The sequence below is a fragment of the Haliaeetus albicilla genome, chromosome 23 (genome assembly GCF_947461875.1).
Source record: "Haliaeetus albicilla chromosome 23, bHalAlb1.1, whole genome shotgun sequence".
Taxonomy (NCBI): Eukaryota; Metazoa; Chordata; class Aves; order Accipitriformes; family Accipitridae; genus Haliaeetus; species Haliaeetus albicilla.
In genome coordinates this window covers 2,268,219-2,282,559 of record NC_091505.1, presented here as the reverse complement: position 1 = coordinate 2,282,559, position 14,341 = coordinate 2,268,219, and the positions used below count along the sequence as shown (strand labels likewise).

Here is a 14,341-nt window from a genome sequence, read left to right as displayed (position 1 = left end):
ATCCATCCATGCCTGGGACACCCACTGCTCCTCAGAATGATAGTTAGGTATTTTTTAACAGAATAATAAATTGTGTTTATGTGTCGTCCACTGCAGGGATTCTGCACTGAACAGTAAGACTGCCCTAGCAAATATAGACTTTACTAGCTCGTCAGAGCCATCCTGAACCTTGTTCATTAATTCTGCCATCTGAGACGCACTGAATATGTACTTGGGCTTGCCTCCAAATCAGATTTTCAGTTCACAAAGAGCTCAGCGCTGCAGCCATTACAGACCTTCCACACAGCAAGACTTTTAACAGCCACAGATATCCTTTCAATTTAGGCAAGCAATACAAAGCATAAAGACAATAACCCATTGCAGTGGTTATGCAAGTATAGAAGCACTAGGAATGGTTAGAGAGCTCTTAACAGCTCTTTTGTAAGTTGGGCTTACCAAAATGCCTGCTAATAACTACCTGCACAGTAAAAACTTGCAGGAAACCTTCTAGCACTGCTGCAGGGTTCTCAGCATAAACATCTAAGAGCATTCAAGTCCCTACAGGCAATTCAGTCAACAGATAAAAGGACCTGATTTACCGTTTTCCTTGAACTGACTTTCCTTTAAGAAATCAAGCTCCTTCAGTTTGTGACAATTACAGTGGCAGTTTCAGCTGTTCAATTATTAGGATCAGTTGTCCATAAACCAGCAAGATCTACAAGAGCCTAACTTGACACTTAGTGCCTTTCATCCTCAAAGCCAAGATGTATCTAGTCAGCGGACATCTCTTGTTCCTACAGCAGATAAAGTAAAACAATGTCCTTTCTACTTCCATCTTGACAAATCGTCCTTTCTAATTCAAAATCAGCTGTAAAAGAAACATGGCTTCTTCATATATCATATAGGGGCCTTCTATGCACAAGCCTCACAAGATCACTTGATAGCAGACAGAAAACAACGGCACAGGTTAATAACAAGCTCTCATTGAAGAGTCATGCAATGGACCTAATCGATGTGCTGAACTTATCGCAGAGGGCATCTACTGTATTAGTGTGGGTTTATCTCATGTTTGGGCTTTTGATACAGAGCTGCAAGGAGCTGGGCACCAGAGGATCCATCCAAACTACTGGCAGCTGAAGTCAGATGGTGTAGGACCCTCAGTTCACCCCAGCTCTGGGCCCTCACTTAGCAAAGTAGGGTAGCTATATCTGGAAAAATAACAGTTATAAAGACTGATTTCTGGTTCCACTGCAACAAGTGAATGCTCAACCCAGGTAGTGATATGTTTCAGTGCTTCCTCACAACACCTCGCGTCACTCTCAATCAAGGTTTCTAGATGCTTTCATAAATCTGAATCAGTTCAAACCACAAAGAACCCCAAGACAGATCTGGAAGGAATGAAGACTTCGCAGCTGAAGAACCCCCCCTCAATATATTCAAGACCAGTTAACAGTCATCTGTTCTTCTCCCAGGACCAAGCTCTTCTCCTTCACTAGTGTTTCCCCTTTGCCGTACCTATGGACACTGCCCACCCTGCGGTTTCCCAGCTTAAGCAGGCTCTGCTCTTTCAGCCTTGTCTTGGCAGATGGCTCTTCCTTCCCCTGAGCATTTCACCAGCCCTTTTAGGCATCTAGATTATTTTGCCTGCATCTTTCTTGAACATAGATGACCAGAACTGTAAATACTATTCCCAGAGAGACCTTACCAGAGATTTGTGAAATAGCAAGAAATATTTATTACAGTGTCACAGAAATCTTGCAGTAATACCTAACATCTCCCCCTTTTTCCCATGGCTACCTCCCACCAGTGGCTCCCTGTGATCTTGCATTTAGCTTATCTAAATAAATGAGGCAGAGTACATTCTCTTTGTCTAGAAAATCAGTTTTCTTGTCAAAAAATAAATCAGGTTGGCCTAACACTCATTCCTTTTGTTAATGCCATTGGGTATTTTAGTCCATTTTTCACTGATGATGAACCAGGAACAGAGCTATTACGCAAAAGCTGTGGTTTTGCTTTTTCTGCTTCAGCTGACATAGACTTTGCTGTCACTTCACACACAGGCAGTTCTGGGCACAAACTGCCACAGAAACATCACTGAAACCAAACTTCAGAGGGATTGTGTTTTAGAGCCTCCTAGCCTACTTTGCAAAAGCACATTTCCGAGCCTGAGGCACAAAATCCCAGCTCTGAGGAGCAAGGCTTGGCCAGTGGCAAGGGCTGGCAGGGAATTGCAGAGGGCCAGAAAAGCAGAGGGGTGTGCTCGGCCTTGTTCTGTTGTTAATGCAGAGATCTGGAAGATGCTTTCAGTGGATGTCAGGAGCTGAGGTGGCTTTGCAAGGTGCTTCTTGATACTCAAGGAGAAAGGCTGTAAGTTCTTGGTTTTCACTGCCTAGTGCCAGCAGACAGGAGAAAAGCCCCTTTAGCTGGTCCTTTCCAGCCCCGGTCCATATTGCTAGCCCAAGAAAGGGATCCACATGCCAGGAAGCCTGAAAGCAAGCCTTGGCCTTTCGAAATACAAATACAGTTCAGTTTGTGAAAAAAGGATGGCAGTGGGATGGCAGAATTCCAGCCATTGCATGTGCTGGGTCCATTGAAAGAACGTCAGAGCCTAAAATTAAAAGATCCAGTTTAATTTATTTTGCAAGACATCGTGCTGCATCTGTGGAGCCATCTGACTCTTTCAGGGCAGGGTTACAGAGACAGAACCTGACATCTGCAGCAGCAAGAGATGATGAACTAGCGAAAGGTCAGGATAAAATATTATTTTCTAAGTGAATTCAACGCAGGAGCTCTTCACTCCGGAAAGTTCATGTCTCTTGGTTTCAAATCTGGGTCTTAGCACTGTGGTCAGACATACTCAGCCAAAGACCTCAAAGGGGAGTTATCTCCCATAATTTTAGACATCTACCACACAGCATCTGAGACAGTCATCTGGACTGCTTTATAATCAGTGAAGAGAAAGAGACACATCTGGAGTGTGATTCATCTTGGCTATTTCAGTTGTCTACCTTCAAGTGAGGTGAATCATGCCCTAGAAATTACTATTTCTCTGTGTTTAATTGGGTGATGCAGGAGTTTACATTTCCAACACCTTGCATTCATCCCATCTACAATTTGGGCATCACTAAAAAGGGGTAACAAAGACCTGGATTTAACAATAATAATCACAATAAGAATAGTCAAATATTAAATCACACTCTCCCAGACACAGCAGTTTCTCAGTATGCAAAGGTTGTTGTAACTAAAATTATGTTCTCCATGCCCACCAGAAGAATTCCCAAAATCTCAGCCTTGTAAATTTACAATAATGAGGACTTAGATATTTGGGAAAAGTGTCCTACTCATAAGAAGAGGGAGGCAGCTAGAAGAAATGCAATAGGGGACAATGTACATTTGGGTTTGACATACCCTGAATACTGCTTGTCTTCCAGGTGAAAGTCCTAGCTCCCATTAAAATCAATTGTTCTTGTCAGTTGGTTGTTCAAACTAAAGAGCCCAAAGAGAAAAGTTCCTCAATGCTCCCACCATGTAACATCAGTGCAGGAGAAATGCCCAAGAGCATTTCTTAACAACAGACCTGAGAATAATTTTTACTGTTTTATGGGAGACTTCAGAGCACTGCCAACCACTTTCTGTCTGGGGTGAAGAAAAAACTTTCCTAGTGGGCAGAAGAGCAGATTAACTACTGGGATGTTGTGCAGAGTCTAGGGACCAGTCACTGTTCGTCATGGGTCCTTCTTCACCTCCTAGCAAACGCCTGGTCATGGCCAAAGATAAGTACCAGGACAGACAGATGAGAGGCCTCTTCTGTGTCCCAGCACACAAATAAATTGACTTAATGAGGAAAAGAAAAAGGGAAAAAAGACAATGTTCTCTCTAATTATATGCACAGCTGACACATTTCTGGAACACACACTAAGAACATGGTGTATTATCACTGTATCGCCAGGATCACACGCCATCAACCTTTCCAGGGATTTTCAGTACAGGTTTCCAAAGCGCTCTGTAAAGCTCCAATAATTCAGTCACAAACCCTCACTCTAAAGATGCTTATTTAAGACACTCCTAACACTTGTGTACAACAGGTGAATGCTTTCACAATAGCAAGTAAAGTCAGTGGAAAGGAATTAAATCATTCCTACTTAAGGTCCGTATGGATTTCCCTTTCCCTTCTAGTCTGGTATAATTTCCAGGATGGAACGTGGCCACTGGAAATACTGAATTACATTAGAGGTGCTGCCAAAATAACATGACAACAACAACAACAAAGAGTAAAAAAGGGTTTCAGAGGACTCTGCAAGTCACAACCTCCGGGATGCAGTGCCGTCAGCGTGTGCCAGCCAAGAGCTCCTGACCCTGGCACACCACAGCATGCCATGGCAGGGATGCTGAAGGCTGTACCACAGCCAGCACATTGTGGTACATCGTTGCAAAACCTCTGCTGAACTCACCTAGCTGTGATTGTCCTCACCAGTGTTGGGAAAGCTCAGAAATGCCCATCTGGTGAATGATCCCGACTGTCGTCTTCTTCCCTTAGACCTCAGCCAAAGGGGAGGGACTGTCATTAATGCCATGGGGGGAGCAGCTTCCAAGGAATATAAGAGGACCTCAAAAGTGGTAGTTCAGTTCTGGAATTCGCAAATTTTTTTTTTTTCTGGCCATGGCTTTGTGGCACTGCTATCAAGATAAAATTACTCTCCTCATCAAAGTAAGTGGGAAGATAAAAATAGAAGGAATAACAGGAACAACACCCTGTTACATGACATGGTGGAATCACTCTGCCTAACCCTTGCTGACTAGAGCAAGTCTGGAGCAAACTTACATGACCCAAAGGAGAGGAGGGGAAGGGGGATGCCATGAAAGACCCTCCTGCAGCAGCAGGTCTCACACACCTTGTCACCTCCTATCTTGCGGTCTGTATCTATAGCACATCCTGCTCAAAAAAGCCCAGAATCACCACCTAGGATGTTTTTCTAAAGTACATTTCAGAAAGTGACCTCTAAATCAAGGTTTACAACTTCTTCCAGGCTACTGCAGGGTTTATATCTACCAGCCATGAACCAGCTGTGACACTGCAAAGGGACTTTGCTCCAGCTCTACAAGATGGGGCCTCTTGGAACAAGAGTTTAGGGAATGGGTGAGCCTCTGCCTCCGATGCATCTGGTGCATTTTCCCTGACTTTGCTCACTTCCAAAGCCACAATGCACAGTTGGAGGCTAACATCTGCTCTTTCTCAGCAACTGCCTGCAGTGAGGCAGCCAAGTATGAAACATGTTTTAGTGAAATCAGCCAGTATTACAAAATTTTGCTAAGTATTCCCAACTAATCAATACTTACTGGCTTCTTATGGGCCAACTTGGAAACAGAAATCAGGGACTTGCTGGTCCCTGGAGACTGAAATGGGCACAATATAGCAGAAGTCTTTTCAGAGGGGTGATTCATTTTGAGGCTAAGCCACAAAAACCGCTATTACCTACCCATACCTCTTCCAGGGATAAACAATCATTGTTAGCCCACAAGATTCTTCATTGAGTTTCCAGCACAGAATTTCTCACTAGTCCAAAATTCACTTAATGAAGAGCCACCTTCCCCAAAAACCCCAAAGAAATCTACCATAGATCACCATCTCCTTAGAAAAGTCTAAGTACCTACAAAGTTTCCAGGACCATGGCCTCTAGGTAATATGAATAATCTTAAGGCAGGGAAATATTTCTATCAGATCATTTATTAATGTGTCAATAGAGTTATAACAGTAAAAAAAAAAGCTCTGGGTAGTTCCCTTTCAAATCAGCATTACATAAACTACGTACTCCTCCACAGGAGCAGGACAGCAGTAATAGGGAGCAGGCTGTGAAGGGGAGATGGAAAAACATGGTGAGACTATGCCATTTGTTCAAATTGTTCTTGTATAGACATGCCCTTTATTCAGACAACATAAAAGCACTGTAAAATAACAATAGCATTTCCCATTGTATTCAACAGGCCCTTCCATAATGGCAGCAGTCAAAACATCTTCAAACAAGAAAATACAGAGAGCTGGCATTCAGAGTAAAGAAATCAATGCTCAAAGTAACCCCAGCAGAACAGGAGACACAAATGATCTGCAAACCTCCAGCCAAATGAGAATACCACTTTGCTTCCCGTGTTCCCAGAAGAAAGGCACCTCATGCTGCTCTACCCTCTTGTGTTTTAATTGCATTGCTCCCTCACGAGCAGTAACGCTTACAACACAGATTGATAGGGCTGTTAATCATGGGGCCATTTACTGCAACAGCAATGCCGTCATCTTAAAGATTTCCCAAGGAAAGCATTCATAGCTCTGCTGAGATCCACTCGTATGTCTCCTCCATGAAAACCATGCATTCGGTATGAGCATGAGAATGGTTCGATAGGGTGTTCACCTGAGCCGCACAGACAACAGAAGCTGCAACCTGTGTTTCCATCCAACATTTCACTGGTTTTCACAACTAGGGCAGGTTCACTCAGTTGACGGAGCAGACAAAAAGGAAGCATACAAGAAGATGTCACCCACCCCATCATGTTGTACTTTTGCTCTTGTATAATCTCCCCATAGTCCCTTTGATTGTGTATTTATTTTTAAACCTCTCATCAGAAATTATACAAACTGAATAATGCCAAATCATAGTGGATTCGCCACACAGCTCATTCACAAAACAAATGGGAGGGCATTTCCACTTGATTTGCTTATTCTCTGAAGAGGTGCAATCACACAAAGGTTAGGCATGAGGCAAAGAATTTCCCTTTCTGCTTTCAAGCCCTTTGATGAATTTGACTAATGGCTGGATTTCAGCTGAAAGAGGCTGATTGGAGTGAGAGTGCCTTAGATATCCCCATATTCTGGAAAGACTGTCACACTTGGTTCAAAGCTTTATATATATATCTAAAGGTGGAGAATCAGTACACACTTAAAGGTTCATTAGGACTCAGTTGTTGTATTTTTCACTGACTTAAATTTTCTTGAAAAGGTATCGCCTGGCACACATGAAATCACCTGGCCTCGTGTAAAGTACAGCAGTAGACTCCAGGGTATGATATTAGTCTTATTCTCCACCTTACTAAAGTTATTGTCTATGTCCTTCCTGCTATATAATAATAGCTGCAACACAGAGCTGTGTACAGTAACTGGAGAGCTGAGAGTGCCTGTAGAACCAAGGCAGCAATGAGGAAAAGGACTAGTAACAACACAGAGTTACCCCAATAAAGCATTGCCCATGCATTTTTTAAACTGGCTCTGGGCACTGGCAAGCCCTCAGCCTTGATGGTGCATATGTCACTGTAATTGCTTTCCAATCCCTTTTGCGTACTGGGCACATTAAGCCTCCCCTTGCCTGATGACATATCTTTCATGTAGAGTAATTACAAATAACCACTAACCATAATCTTTTAACTCAGATAAATTATGAGATCGCTTCTGAGACTCAAAGTTTAAACTGCTCCAGGGAAAACAGCACCTTTCGTCAAACAGCCAGAGCAGCTCGTGGCGCCTTACTGACTCAGGGCCAACACAGGCTGTCAGCATGAATCCCTCATTACAGCACACGGAAAACAAATATCTAAATACTCTTCAAGATCTAAACCTAAAATACGCGTGCAAATCCCCATCTCCTGACCCCAGAAGGGACTTCCCACATTCCTAAAAAAAGGCCATAACTGCCTCAAAGACCTAGAGTGGTACTGGAAATCCTTCCCATGATCAGAGGGCCAAAGCTGGGCTTTGATTTATGCCCAGTTTAATCTTACTGGGCTGAGCCTGCAATATGCTGTATGGGTGGGGGAAGCAGCCAGGATTTCCAAGCAATGTTTCCAGTATTAATAAAGCATCAGCCCAGCCCCGTTGCTCGCTTCGGTAGCAAACATTGTGCCAGATAACATCGAAGCATTGTGTACAGACCACTGCAGGACTTGGGAAAAGATTGATATAGTTATCTCTCAATTACCCAAGGAGCAGGATAACGCAGATAAGCAAAACGGATATTACAAAATATATATAAATTAGGCTCTGGGAATGTACAGTGAGGGGCAAGAGGCTGCTGTGGAGCACTGGGCCCCGAGCTAAGGGGCCCAGTGAGGAGGTACAGCACAGAGCACTCAGCTGCACAGAGATAATCCTAAGCATCCCTATGCCCATGGTGTAGCTAATCCGCAACCTCGAAACCCATTCATGGATAACCAAGACTTGACTGGAAATGTCAGAAATGCCAAATCTAGACTCATTTTACCCAAGAAGCTTGTCCTTATTGAAACCGGAAAGCAAAAGACTTTTCATGGAGCAGACTGGCTGACTGCACACAAACTGAGTTCATCTGAGCAACTGAATAGTGTTTGCAGGGAGGGAAGATAAAATTGTAATTGCTCTGAGGAAGGCAAGAGCACTTGATGGTTTAGAGATTATTTATTTTAAAACGTACATCACCTGTTACTCTGGGGCATGGGAATTTCCAAAGCAAAAAGGAATTAAGGAGCAAATTACACAAATTACTCCCAGTGGATTGCATTATTCAATGCAACACAGCTACTCACAAAGGCAACAGCACACAGATCTGCTCATCCCAGACGTGGGGTCTTTGCCCCTAAATCTGCAGGAGAACTGCCACCAGCCACCACAAAGCTGGTGACACACAGCTAAGTCATCTCAGCTCTACTTAGCAGGAGGCAATGGCACACAGACACACAGCTGCACACGCACAGGCACATACACCAGGACTACCAAGTGTAGCAACTTCACTTATCTAGAATCAGGCATTCATAGTGAAATGAATCAAGTGACAGGACCAGAACTAATGAAAGTGTAAGTAGATACTTTGTCCTATAAAAGCTGACACAGTTGGCCAGGGTCTAAAAATCGTGAAAGGAAATTAATTCAAATGCAGGGCTGTTAATACAAAACAGAAACATTATTCCTGGATGGCGAAGTACAAGGAACAAGCAGCAAGAGCCCCTTCCTGATATCAATCACTGCAATGTGTTTTTAAACACCTTTTAAAAATGATGCAGATGCCTGGATTATGTCACGTTAGACCACAATGTATTAAAACACATCTTCAGTAATAGCCTTAGTAATGCATAATTCCCATATATTGGTATTGTAGTACGAGGCCAAAATGATAACATTAAAAAAAAAAAAAGAGATTTTTAGTAAGCGATGAGAATTTGGAACTTAGAAAGTGGTGGCTGTTGTTAGTGCAAATCAGTGCCCAGGCTGGATTAAAGTCCAGATGAATGTATTACACTGATTACACTTACTGCTCGGAATTTGCTGTTCTGATCTCTTGATTTCTTAGGGTAAGTCACTGCAGCTCACGTCTAATACAGTCAAGGAGTGGCTTGTTGGCAGATGAGCACAAAGAGGGGAATGCCATCTACAAATTGTTTTGCAGACCCTGAGCTTACAAAAAAGTTTAATTAAATGCAAGCACAAAGTGAGCAATGGCTGGAGAAACAACACATGACCCCCAGAAACCACCCCTGGCTTCGGGTGACTTTGCAGGGTGAGTAACAGCCCCGGCTCAGCCGGCTGACCGCCAGCCAAGCCAGTGGAAAGCAGAGCCTGTCTGGCTGCTCTTGGGCAAACCAAGAGCCATCCAGTGAAAATCTCATTGCTTCTGTCTCAGGCAGCAAGAGGAAAATCCAGGATGAGCACCCAGAATAAGAAATGGCCAGACAAAGCTTCTGGCCCCTAAATTATGATCTTCAAGAGAATTATTCCAGCAAAAATGCAAGTCTTCTTCACACGTTTCAGTATTACAGCACTTGGACCAAAAAGCAGGGAGAGGCATCCTGAACTCAAAGGAAACACCGGGGCGACCAGCCTCTGCTAGCCACCACCCCACGCGTGCAATCAACACCACAACACAACAAACCCAGCAAGACAGAGCTCAAGTTGTTATAGCAACCACATCTTGCATTTACATCTCACCTTCCATCCGTGTCAACTCCCGAGAGGGCAAACAGGCAGGACTTAAAAGTAAGCAATGTAAAGCAGCTTCTCCCCTTGAGATACTTGTTGAGCCAAACCCCATGGTGCCCTCTTGCTCTCCAAGCCCTGAGCTCGCAGCTTGTGGGGCCCGGGGTCGGCACAGCGCCCTGGCTTGGCCTCACCTCTGCAGCCCAAGAATATCTTGCTATATGCACTGCATCACTCACAGATCTTGAAAGCATTTAACATAGCACAAACCCCGCTGTGACCACTGCTTTTGGGGAAGTAGCACGTGGGGCAATGGAAGGAAGAGGGGTGGCACAGCGGGGTGTATATCCCAGCATGTACTTTTGCTCCCTTGGTTTCAACAGCAAGATACCAGGTATCTGGCACGATATTCTCATTCCCGTCTAATTCACTTTGCATTACCATAGTTTTTTCCTACTACAAGCTCAATGGACAACCCTGGATGTAAAAGGCTGTCTCGTCAGTAAGGTAATAAATTGATGCTAGTTAAATGCACGTAACTCTCTTGCAGATTGTCATCAGCCCCTGTAAGCCTATTACATGGATTGGCCAGATCAGTAAGGGGATATGCAGCCTTCCACGTCTAAGCTGCTTTTCTCAATTCAGGTTAGGAATGAATGAAAGTCACTGTCTGATGGCTTCTCAGATTTTATGGAAAATTGCCACAACCAAAAGTCCTCTTTAACTGGAGTAATTCAAAGCAGACACTTGCCACAACCCTCTCCCTCAACTGGACTGCAGCTTGGATCTACACTTCTCAGCCTCTAATTAAAACAGGGTGGAAAGCCCATAATACTAGGTCTTTTTTCAAGTCATCAACACCCGTTCTGAAACATGAGTTATCACCACAGCCTCCTGGGCTGCTCAGAGAGACAGCAGCTATCTCTGTGGCGCAGAGAGAGCAGCCGCGAGCATCAGCGCGCTCCTGCACTCCCTCAGCGCCCACCTCCCATCCCCGAGCTGCCTTGCAGCCACGCAAGCCCAAAGCACCCTGCACTGCACCCAAACCCCTGTGCAGCTCAGAGTCATGGCAGGAGCTACGAAAGCCCTGGAGCAGGTAACGTGAGCTTCACCCAAGCACTTGTTAAGAGTGAGTCGAGCCATTGCCGTGGTGTTTCTTATTTTAGTTTGTGCAGAACGCTGTTGCCAAAGCACAGCGGAGAGCAAGGCCTTATGCGCGGTCGGCTCCACCGTGCCAAACCGGTGTCACCTTGTTTGTTGTATAACCGGCCCCTTGCCCTCTCTCCAGGTCACACTGCACAAGACATGTGCAAGTCCTGTCCCTCTCTGTTCCACCTATCCTACTCCTAAGAGGCCACATTTGCTGTCTAAGTGTAACAAAATTATCACCTGGATGGTGCTGAAGAAAACAGTTACGTACCAAGATAATTCTATTCAAAGTCTAGAGGGCAAAGTTGTCACAGATGAAATATCATTGTCTATTATCTGTTGGCAAACACAGTACATAATGGCAGCCACTCAACTTAATGGCTTACATTCCAGCTCCTTCAAATGAGCCCATCACTGCTGTATGTAATCACAGTATATATTTAAAAGTATAATTTCCATCCAAAAAGACCATAGCTGGAGCAATATGACTCATACAGTTCCCTGTGCATCAGAAAGCATGTCATGAAGGCTGGGAATTTGTGAGCCAGTTACCATCTGTGTACAAATTAGACCATGGACATGATTCTTCAAACCGGTCAACAGCAAACTCCCTCTGACATAAATGGCAGTTTTGAGGCTGCTGAGACCCGAAAGCCAGGCCCTTTGCCTCTGCACCCAAGAGAACAGAAACATTTTCTGAAGCTGTATGTGAAGTAAAGGGATACCAATATTAAAGAGAAATGCAATGGAATTAAAAGGCATCACTCCCCATATACCTATTCCAGCACTTCATAGCTGAATAGTTATAGCTGCAAACTCAGTTTCATTTCTGCCATAACAAAATAATCTCCACAGCATAATTAGTGTGTTCATGTTAAAAACGAGTCCAAATGCATGGGAAGAGGCATCCAAATATGATTTGTTTTTCAAGACAACGTGATGTTTTCCCTGGTTAATAGATTCGATTCATTAAGGAACAACAAGAGCCAAGCAAACTATTTGCAGCAAATGTTTGCTGATTTTAGCAGCCTTTCCTCCTTGGTGAATTATCCATGAACAGACTGGTTTTCACATAATTATTTTTTACCTGTTATAATTTGACAACCTTTTTTAGTCTACCTTGGTTATGCATTGCTTACAAACTATCTGTTCTGTAACTACCGCTTCAAATAGTGACTATTCCTAATTTCCTTAATGGATCAATTATGTGACCTGGCACTATTCTGTTCCTACACTGGATGACTATCCCATTCACACACGATTTTCAAGATAGCTGGATTGAACATTCATGTGAGCAGGTACAGGTATTTGCACTAGGATTTGCAACACTATCTTAAGGCAAACATCTGAGTTTTCTGAAGGGGTTTTGAATGAATAATTTTCTGCATTATTCACCTACCTCCAGAAATAACGCTCCATCTGTTCATGGAACAGTTCCTTTTTCTTACTTAGGTAAAGTGAAGGTCATGCAAAGTGAAAGAAAAATTTGCACATCCCCAACGCCCTACAACCATACACATCTACACAAATGCATGCGTACCTGGTCAAGGTCATTAACCAGTCAAAGAAAGAAATACAGCTGTCAGGTTAAGGGTAGTGAGTAATCACCCAGTGCATCATTGCTGCGACAAGCACCCCAGGACACAGGCTGGAGTCAGAACATGTCCTTTGCAATTAATCATTAATCAGGACGTGTTATGACAAAGAAGTCAAATGGCAACTCTAAAGGTGAACCAGAATGTTACTCTTAAAACACCTAGGCTTAAAAAAAGACAAAAAGTCAACTCTCAAATCTGAGGGGAAAGGCAAATGGAGTGCATATAAAGTCCATACCAGCCTCTGGGTGGAAAACATCCAACTCATACTGGGACAGGATTCACCCCGGAAGAACTGTCAGCAGTACAGCTCGTGTGAAGCTAATCCCTGGCTGTGTGGGCTTTGCTGGTATGGAAGATCTTTCCTTTCCCTGGCCTGTCCCATGCCATTGACCTACAGAGGCCTGGAGTGAGCCCTAGTTGCTTTGTATGAAAATAACAGGGCACTGCTTGTGCCAGTCCTCCCTGTTCCCCACACAGAGCTCCTGCTTGGGCTGGACTCTCTATCCCCTGCATGCTTGGGATAACTGTTAGAAATACAGTCATTTATAGTAGTCAGATAACCCTAAACCCATATGCTGAGCACTTACGGTCATGGTTAGTACTTGAAGGAGCATGCTAAATGCAAGTCCTGCTCTGGCTTCAGAATTCAGAGGTGGTATTCAAGAGCACAGGAGGATCACGGATACCTAGGCTCATACTCTGAAGAAAAGCACACAACTCCTCAGTGCGGATCTTCAAAGCAAACTAAACTTTTCTTATTCCCCCATAATACTAGTCTGCTTAATTGTGTGTTGAGCACAGCCAGCCTCATTTGTACTGTAAGCCTTTGTCCTTACTCAAGTGAATAGTGACACCAAAGTCAATGGGAACATCTGCAAGCCCACGTTCATCAAATACGTTGGGTTCTTCCTTCAAGGAATATATAACCGTTAGTGTCTGATGTCTTAGCCAATTTCCATGCTGCTTTCCATTTTTAGAGGAAAATTTTTAGAGCAAAACTAGTGTAAAATATGAATGACAGTCCAGGGAGGTTGCTACACACAGGTACAGACAGATTTGAAGGTGCACGATGACAGCCCAACTTGGATTTGGATTGAAACTTGCCCAAATGGAGCTGTCGTGGTTGAGCTTGTCAGAGTTCATTAGCCCAGATGAATTCTCATCCAAGGATCTGCCCAGGCTCAGCTTCAGCTATGCTATCTATTATTTGCCTGGTAAGCAATCTACACTCAATTATATCCAGTATATAATTATTATTCATTTCCAAAACAGGTTTTCCTGACTCAGAATGCTTAAAGAATGCCTTAAAGGATTGTTACTTCTAGAACAGAAATTTTCAGAAAAGAGACCATATAATGAAGGTGGGAGATTCTGACCTAATGGAAAATCTCCAACCCTTCTCACAGTAATTTTTTATTCGGCTTAAGAAACAGAAGTCGAGTGCGTGGACTTCCCCCAGACATACTGCGTGGTGGGTGTTGTCTAAGCCTATGCCAAATGCGATGACACCACTCCTAGAAATGTGGTAAGCAAACAGAGGCAAAATGTAAATGCACGGGCATTGGCTACAAGGGCTCTGGGATCCACCCAGGGAATTCACAGGGTTTTTGCAATGAACAGTGCCATGTGAGATAACATTAATTGATAGTGAAATATGCTCAAATCTCTGAAATAAAAAACTTTAGCTAGA

At 43.7% G+C, this 14,341-nt stretch overlaps 1 protein-coding gene across 11 annotated transcripts in view; it reads right to left on the bottom strand.

Annotated features, from left to right (window-relative positions):
- Positions 1 to 14,341, bottom strand: part of ARHGEF9 (Cdc42 guanine nucleotide exchange factor 9) — a 193,382-nt gene that overhangs the window by 69,285 nt on the left and 109,756 nt on the right. The window lies entirely within an intron of this gene.